This window comes from Echinops telfairi, unplaced genomic scaffold, assembly GCF_000313985.2.
Source record: "Echinops telfairi isolate 266 unplaced genomic scaffold, ASM31398v2 ScPeMD7_7469;HRSCAF=8507_1, whole genome shotgun sequence".
Taxonomy (NCBI): Eukaryota; Metazoa; Chordata; class Mammalia; order Afrosoricida; family Tenrecidae; genus Echinops; species Echinops telfairi.
The window spans coordinates 36,586,993-36,599,540 of NW_022111373.1; positions in this window are offsets into that span (position 1 = coordinate 36,586,993).

Consider the following 12,548-nt stretch of genomic DNA (forward strand, 5'->3'; position numbering starts at 1 on the left):
AATCAGCAAATTGGTGTTTCAGATCTACCAGCCTCTTCTTTGGAGGAGGATGAGGCATTGTGCTCTATCAATATTTACAGTCTCAGAAACCCTAAGGAGTCATATTCTTTCCCATGCAGTCATTATGAGTTGTAATTGACTCAATGATCGGTGGGTGGGTCATACTATCATTGTGAATGTATACGCATATATGAGATGAAAGGTACATGGAACTTTCATGTACCATGTTTTCAATGTCTATAAAAGTCTAGGATTTCAAATTTCAAAATAATTTGAAGTCCATATAATTAAACTAATCCTTTGATACAGATGCTTGCTCATGATACATTATCCTTTAAAAGAGAATGAACCAATCATTCTCTCAAAGATTATTTAGCCAAGTTTTGCCCACCTTGGACACCCAGGAGCATGACTTCTTATGCTTAGCTCTTAATTTTTTCAGGCATGGATGCCTCCTGAGCCTATAGTTTAAGACCAAAGGAGTAGGCCTGGCTGCTGATCGGAATCATCCCTGATTTTCTACCAGAGAAGAACTCAAAGGGTAAGCGTTGTTAGGTACAATAAAAGGATATGGTATTTCCTTTTCCCTAACTTATTTCCCCACTACTTCAGTCACCCCAAATATAGCAGAGATGCTTGCTCCCTCACTCAAGATCTCTTCATCTGTCTGAGCTTACGTGCACCAGTTGTAGTTCACTTCCAACATGATGACATCCCTGCCTCCGACACCTGCCTCACTTTATGGCATCAAAAGGGCTCAGCCTAGTCCACAGGTGTGGCCTGCAGTGTGAGGAAGGGAAGGCCCCGGAGGCACAAACAATGGGGAAAAGAGTGGGTGAATAAATGCTCCCACCTCCTTTCCTCGGAGCTAATATTTGGAAGACTTCCCATGTGTGTTTTCAGAAGGTCCTTCAACAAGCCTGCTCTCCAGTTGCCCACAGTGGCTACTGCCCTGATTTCTGTCCCCTCCTCTACCACCTCCTCATGTGGTTCTGAACATGACCTCCCAAAGAAACCACTGGCTCCCGAACTGAGACAGATGGTTGCATTGATGATTCAAAAAGTGTTCACAGGATGTTCTAAAGTGAAAAAGAAATCACTAGAAAGCAGCATAGCCCATTCATGTCGAACTAGCATGGACTGTGGCTTCCTTCCAAAACAATGCACGTAGAGCCAGAGCAAAAGAGATGTTGCCGTATGCCAGGGCTCACCCCCAAACTCTGGGATGTTCTTCAGTCACGGAGTGTGTATGTGTAAGTGTGTGGGTGTTTACAGAAGGGGAAAGATTAGATTAGAGCCCATGAAGGCATTCCCCATCCAGCATCCCAGGTCTACATATTTCCTGTGTGGTAGGCCTCGTAGGGCACATAATAAATAAATCAGCACTTCAGCCCAAATTGCTTCATATCCAGGCATGGCTTCATAACGACCTAATTTAGGATGTCACAAGCCAGGGGCCCGTTTTACCCTCCCCCAGTGAACCATTTTCAGTCCAGAGTATTAAGCCTAAGGGAATTTGATGAGCTAAAAGAAAACATCAGAAGAGTACAAACACTAGAAAATAGATTATTTTTCACCATCAAAAACAATTAGAAAATGAAGTGATAAAACACACTTGACATGAGTATTATAATAATTAAATCGAATTCACTGAGCTCCCCTGAGTATAAAGTTCTGTGTGAGTGTAACAGGGGGCTGAGTCCTGTGGATGTGAGGGTGTATATTTGGAAGTGGGGGAATGCGGGAGTGTCCCTCGCCATGTCTATTTCTTCTTTTACGTAAAGGTGAGATTATTGGTGTAGTGCATGGGAGGCAGGTTGGAAGGTATGTGGGACTGAGAGGAGAATATGAAGGAGAAGGGGAGACTGGATGTGTGAGGAAGAGAGTCACAGAGATAAGAGAGTCAGGTGCTCACATACACCCAGCGGGGCTATGACGGTTTATGAGTTTGCAGTGGACCAAACTCCTCGGCCGTGGGGCTGACAGCAATGGAGAAAGAACGGGAGCAGATGGTTGAGTATTCCAGGATAAGGGTTTTTCCAGATGTAGGAAATGAAAATAGAGGAAGGCATGAGTTTAGAAAATTGGCAAAAGTGTTATTGGGATAAAAGTAAATGAAATTTAATTTAAACTGAAAAAAAGAGAGAGATATAAAAAGATGATTAGCAGACAGGGAAAGAAGGAGATGCCAAAAACTAAATTTATTTTTATCCATGTCCATCTTTTGGCAGATTTCCTACAGATTGCTAAAAAAATGAAGTATTTCCTTGGCAGAATGAGCACTTCATTTTTATTCTTAATATTTTATATATGATGCATGCTCTTTTGTGTGTTTAATTTTAATAGTTAATATCATTATTATTCTCCAGACAATGCAGAGGTGAGAGGATAACAATGAATTTCTCTAGTAAGGCTTTTTATAAGGTTGATTATAGTTAAACTTCTCACTTCATGATTTAGTCTTTATTTCTTAGATAAAAGCTTTCTTTTTAACATCACATCTGAGGTCTTAAAGGCATAAAGTTACACAAGCAGCCATCTAGCAAGGAAGCAAATAAGCCCACCTGGAAGAAGCACATCAGCCTGAGTAATCTTAAGGTGTTGATTGGATCAGATATCAAAATGTCCAAAACAAACAATCATATTGATGCGAATGAGGGGGCTTGGAGTGGAAATTCAAAGCCCATCTGTAGACAATTGGACATTCCCCCACAGAAGGGTTACAAGGAAGGGACAATTCAACCAGGATGCAGCATAACACTGACGAAACACACAACATTCCTCTAGTTCCTGAATGCTTCCCCCCCCAACGACCTTGACCCAGTTCTACCTTACAAATCCAGCTAGACTGAGTTCTTGACAAATGGAATTCAATAGTGGAAGTAGCGATATCATGAGGGTAAGGGGATGCTGGGGACGGAGGCGGGGAATTAAAGGGGGAACCCATCACAAGGGTGGATATATAACCCACCCCTAGGGAGACAAATAACAAATGTGGGCGAAAGGAGACAATGGACAGTGTAAGATATGAAATAATAATAATAATAATTATAGTTTCTCAAGGATTCATGAGGGTGGGAGGGAGGGGGGAAAAGAGGAACTGATACCAAGGACTCAAGTAGAAAGATAATTCTTGCCCACTGAAGGTTTGAGCCGCTGACCTTCGGTTAGTTCAAGGTGCCACCTGCCCCCAAAGGGGCTTGTAGTAAAGGGGGCATGTTGGGTGTCCCCTTGGCATCAAGGTGAGAAGTGGCCCTCAAAGGTACAAGGAACTGAGAGGGAGGCGCAAGAACACTCAGATGACATGACTGCTCATGGAGAAAGCTGGAAGGAAGCCGTAAACCAGGGATGCTCACACTTTTTCAGCACGCAAGCTACTTATAAAATGATCAAGTCAAAATGATCTACCAACTACGAAAATGCAAAACAGATTTATTTTTATTTATTATATTTATTCATAAATGCATTGAGAATGCTTTATATGTACAATGTATGTTTATGTACCTTGCATAACAGCATGAGTCCATATTGCAGAACACAACACAATTAACTATGTACATTTTTTGTCATTACCTGAGTTTCCTCTGATGACTTGCACTGAATGGAATGAGCCAGGGATGCATAGTCCGGACAGTAGCTGCTGACAGCCAGCCTCGAGCACACTTCCAAATGATCATCAGTCATGGTGGAACGGTACTTGGACTTAATGATCGTTATGTGGGAAAAGGCTGACTCACATAAATAAGTGGAGCCGAATAATGCAGTCAAGGAGGTAGCACATTTTCCCATGTTTGGGTACTTTCCCTCTGCGAGTAAGTTCCAGCACTGTTCCTGTGCTCTGGACTGCAGCGGAATGTTGGCTTGTAGTGTCAAAATCTCCCATTCTGCATGAAAGTGATACGTTTTGGTTCTTACTTCGTCCAGCTCCCCCACTCATTTTAAAACCCTTACGTTTATGAGAAAAAAAAACAAGATCTAAAAATTGGTGATAACTTAGCTTGTCAGTTTTGCTGCACTCAGAGCAGTTGTTCGCACATGTGTTTGACACCTAATATTGCATCTGATTGGCTGCGCTGTATATCATTTAAGTGACGTGATGACAGGCTTACGTCTATTTTTTTAATGCCATGCAATCTACCCACACTATATTTGCGATCGACTAGGAGATCAAAAATGGACACATTGAGCACCCCTCGCATAAACCTTGAGCATTCAAAAGGCAGATGCCTACAAAATAAGTTGTATTTTCATACACCAACTAGACAATACGCTTTCATTTCTAGGAATAAATCCCTAAGAGATTTGTGTAGGAAAAAAAAAGTAGAAAGGTAATGTTTTGTAAATGTTAATGGCAACATATGTACAAGTGTGCTACATGCAATTGAATGATGGATTGCTATAAGATTTGTAGGAGCCCCCAATAAAATGATTAATACTTTTTTAAGATATCTTTTAATTATGAATACAATTAGTATCTTTAGCTCATTATGATTTAGAAATCCTGAAATGATAACTCACCCTTAATTGATAATGGATTAGAAATTGTCAATCTTCAGGTGCCTTTCTCAAGGAGCTTCCAGTCGGAAGAAATGACAGAATGAGCATGGTATTCTGGGAAGGCTGGCAGATTCTAGGTTACATATATTTCTACCTCACCCTGTCAAATGCAGAGCACTGCTTGTTAACAAGCGCCAGCTGCTGTGCTCTGCTCAGCAAGTCCAGGTGAAGCCACATGACAGCCTGATGATCAGAATCACTGGGACAACTTGGCACAGCCTGAGGCCACAAGGGACATCTTCAAAGAGATTCTCCAAACCCTTTGGACACAGGTGACGAAATTGCTGCCAACATAGCATCTGCCAGAAGAACCAACAAAGTTGCAGGCATCACATGTCCGTGCCTGTTTAACCCCATATCGGAGTCCTCGGGTGATGAAAACAGTTAACTTGCTCGGCTGCTGATCAAAAGCTTGAGTTCACCTAGGGATGCCTCAGAAGAAAACTTTAGCAATCTACTTCTTACAAATCAGTCAGTGATAACCCTTAGGATCTCAGCTTTACGCTGGTTTCCGTGGGGTGGCCATGCTCCAGAATCTACCCGAAGACAGCTCACTTGTTCGCCCTCTGTGGGAGCCTAGCCAGTGGCTCTTCCATCTTCTTGTGGTTACTAGTGGAGGGGCAGCCTCCAAAACGTCCTCACAGACAACTGAAGATGGATTGTTACGGAGACTAGAGGATGAGGTTCTGATTTGTGGGTGGCCCAAAGAAAAACACGGGAAAATTTAGAAAGTAGAAACCAAGCGGCAGCCAGTGCTTTTGGAAGGGCACTGTGCTTCCAGAGGCAGACGCAGCAGTGGGCCCTGGTTTGTCTCATTCTTTTTGTTCCATACCCAGTTTTTCCGGACTGCTGGCTGTACTGACCAACAGCAAGCCCAGGTCACCCACAGACACTTCGCTGTGAACTCAGAGTCAGTAACTGTGCGAGGGAAAGCTTTCTGTCCCATGGACACCAGTTCTTTGAGCTTCCATCCCGGCAGCTGGATATGCCTAGCTTCCCACAAGTTCGGACTTAAATGCCTGTGCCAGTACTTCAAAACAGTGCTTAATGACTTTCTGCAGGGGACCTTAAACAAAATGCCAGTGGGGGTGGGGCATAAATATATATAATATATAGTTGAAGAGCAACTATAGTTTTAATTGAGCTTGGGCCAATTATATGTGGATTTTTTTCCCCTGTTGCTATTGTGAGCTCAACTGTTCTGAATACCCCCTTAAAATACCCAATGATGCTAATCATGTCTGCCTGAGCAGTTATCTCTTAGTTGCTTGTTGTAGCACTAGATGATTTGTCCGCTAGGGAAATTATTAGTATCACATGGTACTTTAAGTATTAACATAGGAAAATGGCGTGTGTGTCAGTCAGGGTCCTGGTTGAAATAGATGACACCCTAAGGTAAGCTCTGGTGGTACAGAGGAATAGGAGTTGGACTCATAACCCCCAAATCAGTGGTTCAAACCCAAGAGCCATTCTGCAGCAGAAAGATGAGGCTACTTGCTCCTAGAAAGATTTACAGCCTCAGAAATCCTCTATAAGTCTACTATGAGTATGAATCCCTCCCTAGGGTCACTGGGAGTTGGAATCAACTAGATGGCAGTTAATTTGGTTTTGTTTGGGGTATTAAGGTTTGGTAGGGTTTAAGGAAAGTAATAAGGAGCTACCCCTCCCTCAAGGTCTTAACAGAATGGTCAAAATCCCTAGACCTGAGAAGAGGAAAGAGTGGACAACACAACCAGTGAAATATGAATGCAACTGACAAGAGCTCAGGTCTTCCACAGATGGACACAAACAACTCTCAATGACTCATCCAGAACGAATACCTCGATTATTTTCCCTTTCTACGTTAATGGAAGAATATTCTCTCAAGTGCTCTGGTGACCAGAAGGATCTCTGCTGGGTTTGGAGCTATTGGTACCATTCTTTTAGGTCAGCCTCCTGGGACACAGAGCAGGTAGAGAACAGATTGAGATGGACAAATGGAGTATGTCTAAAACAAAGTTGAAAATATTTCAGGTGAGCACAAATTACAGACGTCCACTTTAGATGCAAAGGATTAGGGAGTTCCAGCCTCCTTACTCAGGTCACAGTGAAAGAATTTCCTGGGAGGGGGACCCGTCACAGGTTGGATATATAGCCCACCCTCCAGGGGAACAAATAACAGAACTGTGGGTGAAGGGAGACAATGGACAGTGTACGACATGAAATAACAACAATATTATATAATTGACCAAGGATTCATAAGGGTAGGATGGTGGGGGAGGAAGGGGAAAAAAGAGGAGGTGACACCAAGGGCTCAAGTAAAAAGAAAATGTTTGGGAAATGTTGGTGGCAACATATGAACAAGTGTGCTTACTACAGTCAAATGATGGTTTGTTATAAGATTTGTAAGAGCCCCCCAATAAAATGATTAATAAATAAAAAGAAAGAGAGGGAGAATTTCCTCAGGGTCTACTGCCATTTAAGCAGACTCTGGAGAAGGCTGGTCTGGATCCCATCACCTTGCTGACTCAGGAGCCATCAGAACCAAACACCTGGCCTGCCAACCATGGCTCATCCTCCTCTACATCCACCAGCCAGGATCTTCCTGGTTCACCTTCTGGTTTCCTGGCTCATCATCTTTGGTAGCTACTTGAGTCAGTTAAAAAAGCCCAGTTTAACATCTGACCCATGAAATTGAACTAGATTGCAAATACTTGCTTACACAACTGTGTGAGCCACTTGGTCCATAGTACTTACGCTTCCCTAGAGAACGCAACCTAACAGAGACTTGTGCCCAATGGAATACAAGTTTGGGCTTCCGTTGAAGAAGCAAAATCACAACACACAAGTGTTCTCCTTTGCTCTCCCTGATTTCTTCTCACCATTAAGGCAAAGCCAGAAAGATTTTGTTTCCCACCCTCTTTCCTCCCAGGAGTAACGGGAAATGTGTAATAAGGACGAGGAGGATGCCTTTCCTCGAACAGAGAACTCCAGGTCCGCCAGACTACCCTTGTACATTGCAGAGGAGTACATGGGTGGGGTGGAAATGAGACTGTGCGATAAGAGAAATCAGACCAGTATCTTTCCCAAACAGGACAGAGTTCTTACATTCAAAGTGGCCGAAGAGAATAGCATATGAATAGCTTTCAAAGCATAACCTGAAAACAGCTATCCCATGATGACGATGATGATGATGACGACGATGTTATGCGACATCAAACTGGTTCTGACTCACAGGGATCTACGTACAACAAAATGAAAAATTGCCCAGTCCTGCACCATCCTTGCAACTGTTCCGATGCTTGAGCCTATTGTTACAGTCACTGTGTGAACCATCTTGTTGAAGGCCCTCCTTTTTTTTGCTGCACCGCCATAGATACATATTATTATCGGTGTATTATTAGACCTGCAAATATCTCATAGGTATCCCAAACTCAAGGTGTCCAAACTTAAGCTCTCTTTCTCAGAGAAAGCTAAACCAAGGACACTAATTAGAACCCGCCTCTCCCTCCCCCTCGATGTGCTTTTCTTCAAGCTTTTCTTGGGTTCTTGTCCTATCTCCCCGCTAGGATTCTCCCATCCAAGCCCACACCAGCGTTCACTCAAAAAGCAGGTCTCTCAGCATCCACTCTGCAGTTCTAGTCCAGTGCTCGGGGGCTTTCAAAACAAACTAATTTTGGCTTAGCCATTCTCTCCACTGCAAAATTGTCTATGACTTTCCATTATTTTCATAATACCAATAAAAGTTCTGAGGAGATGGCCTGAAATGCCCTGAGTGAGCTGTCACCTCTCTCCAGCTCATTGTCTACAGCCTCATTGTGTTTCCTCTGCTGCTACAACCTGCTATGCACCTCCTGCCTTAGCACCTTTGCCCAGGCTTTTACCTCTACCATCTCTATAGTTAACTTGAGTCACCATTCGGACCTCATGCTATGACTTCCAGCACCGAGAAGGAATAATTAGCCCTTTCTACCATAAATAGGCTCTTCTCCATTTGCAGCTAAAGATGGTGAAGATATTTACAGGTCTATAAAATCATTTAGAATAGTGGTTCTCTATTTTAAAATTTGACCTCCTGGTAGACTGATAGGTTTGTAAAATAAAAATAAGTAATACATGATATAAAAGTAAAAGCAAATAAAATAGAAGGCTATAGATTATATCACTAAAGTCAACATACATAAAATAATTCTGTCACCTTGCCACAAAAAACTCTTTTAAAAAAATAATTTTATTGGGAGCTTGTACAACTCTTATCACAATCCATCCATCCATCCATTGTGTCAAGCACATTTGTACATTTGTTGCCATCATCATTCTCAAAACAGTTGCTTTCTACTTGAGCCCTTGGTATTAGCTCCTCGTTTTTCCCCCTCCCTCCCGCTCCCTTATCCCTCATGAACCCTGGATATTTTATAAATTATTGTTTTGTCATATCTTACACTGTCCGACGTCTCCCTTCACCCACTTTTCTGTTGTCTGTCCCCCAGGGAGGAGGTTATATGTAGATCCTTGTAATTGGTTCCCCCTTTCCACCCCACCCTCCCTCCACCCTCCAGTATCGTCACTCTCAGCACTGGTCCTGAAGGGATCATCCATCCTGGATTCCCTGTGTTTCCAGTTCCTATCTGTACCAGTGTACATCCTCTGGTCTAGCCGGACTGCCACAAAAAAATTCTTAATTTATGTCCTCAATTCTCTATTGCCGGGAATTTTCAACATTGGTTACATTCACGTGGGTAACTTTTAATAGTAGAGGCAGATTTCCATTTCTTGGAGACCTCCAGACAAGGCAGAACTACCCTGTGAGTTTTGACGAATGTCATTCTTTCTGGGAGTAACCCTGGGGCAGTGTTAGGCTACTAACTGCAAGGTTAGCCTGTTGCAAACACCTCCTGCTCCAAAGGAGAAAGATGCCGTTTGCTACTCCTGGGCAGTTACAGGCTCAGAAGCCACAGGGGCCTCTACCCTGTCCTAGTGTGTCTCTGCGAGGCCCAGTCAACTTGGTGCCAGTGAGCGTGTTTTGCCTCCTGCAGAGCAGCTGGTGGTTTTGAGGCAGTGAGTTGAGGAGATTTTATTTTACTTGTATGTAACAAAATCCATTTTAATGTAGTTTTTTCTTTTTAAAAAAATTTATTAATCATTTTACTGGGGGCTCTTACAAATCTTACAACAATCCATCATTCAATTGTAGTAAGCACACTTGTACATATGTTTGCCATCAACATTTCCAAAACATTCTCTTTCTACTTGAGCCCTTACTATCAGCTCCTCTTTTTCCCCCTCCCTCCCCCACCCCACCCTCGTGAATCCTGAATCAACTATATATTATTGTTATTTTGGATCTTACACTGTCCGTTGTCTCCCTTCACCCACATTTCTGTTATTGGTCTCCCTGGGGAGTGGACTATATATTCAACCTTGGGATGGGTTCCCCACCCCCCACAGAAGGAGATTTTAAATGATCATACTAGGTCCCTACACTGAGCATATGATCAAAATCTCTAAAAGGTGAGACTTAGTATTTTACATCTATGTATTTCTAAATTGTCTCATGTAAATTTAATGTAAGGCTATAGCTGAGAATCAATGACCTAAACCGATGAGTTAGCTAAACAAGAGAAATTAACATTTCTTTCTGACTAGTTGAAAAGCTAGGATTGCATTTTTTTAAAATACCAAATTAGTTTATTCTCAAAATTTTTACATTTAAAGGGTCCTTTCCTCTAGGCATTTAAATTCAAATACTACAGTGTATTTTGAAAACCTTGCATTTACCAAAGCAATTTCTTTCTGTTGGCTCTTTATTATTCCTTTCCCCCCTCTGAAGTAGTTTATCTGAACAATTATTGAAGGCACTGGGGAGTTAATAATTTAGGAGATCTTGCAAGAAACCATCGATCTTTCTCCTTAAAAAAAAAAAACCTTACTTAAAATAATTTCTTCTTCTCTGAATCATCTAAACATTTCTCTCTTCTGCCAACCCTGAAACTTTTTACCATGCTAGCAGCCTAGTTAGTCTAAACGGTCAGATTGGTGTGATTCAGATCTCCAAACATCGCCAGCAATTTTACATTAATAGAATTTTTGTTTCTACTAAAATTGTTCTGCTTGTGTTATCTTTTTTTCTTGTTAGATTTTTCATGGATTGTTTCAATTTTCCCATAAATATTCTTATTTCCTCCTAGTCTTAAAGACTAAGACTGTAGGATTTTAAATAGGTTTTGCCACTTTCCTTATATTAACTTCAAAATCCTTAGAAAATTTTGTGAAGATTTTAGGAGATCTGGAGAATTATTGAGCAGATTCTTTTTAAAAGAAATTATGTATTCCTTTGCTATTTTTATAATCTTAAGGACCTTAGTAGATTCTTTAAATGGGGGACTTAATAGTAAGGTTTTTGTTTTCTTTCTTGGACTTCATTTGTCTCTCTCTCTCAACACAACCATAATGGCAGAAGCTGAAAATTCCACTTGAAGCTCTGGGGAATTATTTAGGATTCAATCCTTGAATCTACTCCTTTCTCTTCTACCTAACACAGTTTTCCTGCCTCTGGGCTAGAAAGGGTTTTTAATGAGGCTTTTCCTCCTCTCAGTAGCCTAGTTTTAAAAGTTAGGATGAATTTCTTAAACATGAGAATTTTGGGGAACTCATTTCTTCTTTTCACCTTTAAGAGTCACTGGCTTCTTGTAAAAAATCTATTTAGAAAAAGTGTTTAGAAACAGGCACTAGGGAATAAATTATTGAAGAAGTTTTGCATGAAGCTGTGGTCTGCTTTTCCACTTCAAATGCCTTCTTTATTCCATGGGTCTTGAGGCCTGAGATGGTGTATTCTGACAAAGAAGGGCCTCATCTACTGAGAAGCGTTGGCTGCACCTAATGCTGCCTCTTGCTTGTGAAACTGAACTGCTGGGGGAGGTCTGGGCTTTAGAGGTAGAATATGGAGTTCAAGTTTTCTGTCATCACCACCTATTAACCGCACAATTAAAATTGATTTGCAGGATCTCTCTGAACCCTATTTCCTTGATCTGCCGAAGCAGGCATCTACCTCACAGGGTTATTGGGAAAATTAAATTTGATAAATTTGATTATCGATGTGAAAATGCCAGACACAGGTCTTAACACAAGGAGAACCAGCAGGCCTAACATCTGAGAGTGCTCACTAGGGGCTGAGCTACTGATGCTGGAAAGGGGAGACACTCTGTGTTTCCAGCAGTCTGGTGTGTGTGTTCTTTAACAGAGTGGTTCCATCTTGCTTACACATTCGGATCACTTCAAATTCCAAAACTCATGGGTATGGAGTCGATTCTTAATTCAGAGCCAACCTATAAGCAAGGGCAGAACTGCCCCCTGTGAGTTTCTGATACTTAAATGTGCATTACTTTAAGATGTTAGTACATTTTCACATTTATTTTTAGCTCAAATATATAAGTGAATGTGTTACTTGAGAGATTTTAAATGGCACTAATTTTTCTTCTGCCATAAAGTTTCATTTTTCTTCCAGTAGGCGAGAAATAAAAATGCAATATAATATTTCAATACATTATGCTTTAGACCAGTGGTTCTCAACCTTCCTAAAGCCGCGACCCCTTAATACAGCTCCTCATGTTGTGGTGACCCACAACCGTAAAATTATTTTCATTGCTACTTCATAATTATAATTTTGCTACTGTTATAAATCATAATGTAAACATATGATATGCAGGATGTATTTTCATTGATACAAATTGAACATATTAAACATAATTGAAGTATAGTGATGAATCACAAAACAATAAGTAATTATAGGCTGTGAAATATTTACGTGTTTTCTGATGGTCTCAGGTGACCCCTGTGAAAGGGTCATTCGACCACTACCAGGTTGAGAACCACTGCTTTGACAAGGGTTGGTAAACCCTGGCCTTCTAAGCCAAGTCCAGCCAAATATCCGTTGTATTTTATCACTCATGAGTTAAGAGTCATTTTTATTTTGAAATGGTTGGGGGGACATACTACTGTATGACTTGTGAAAA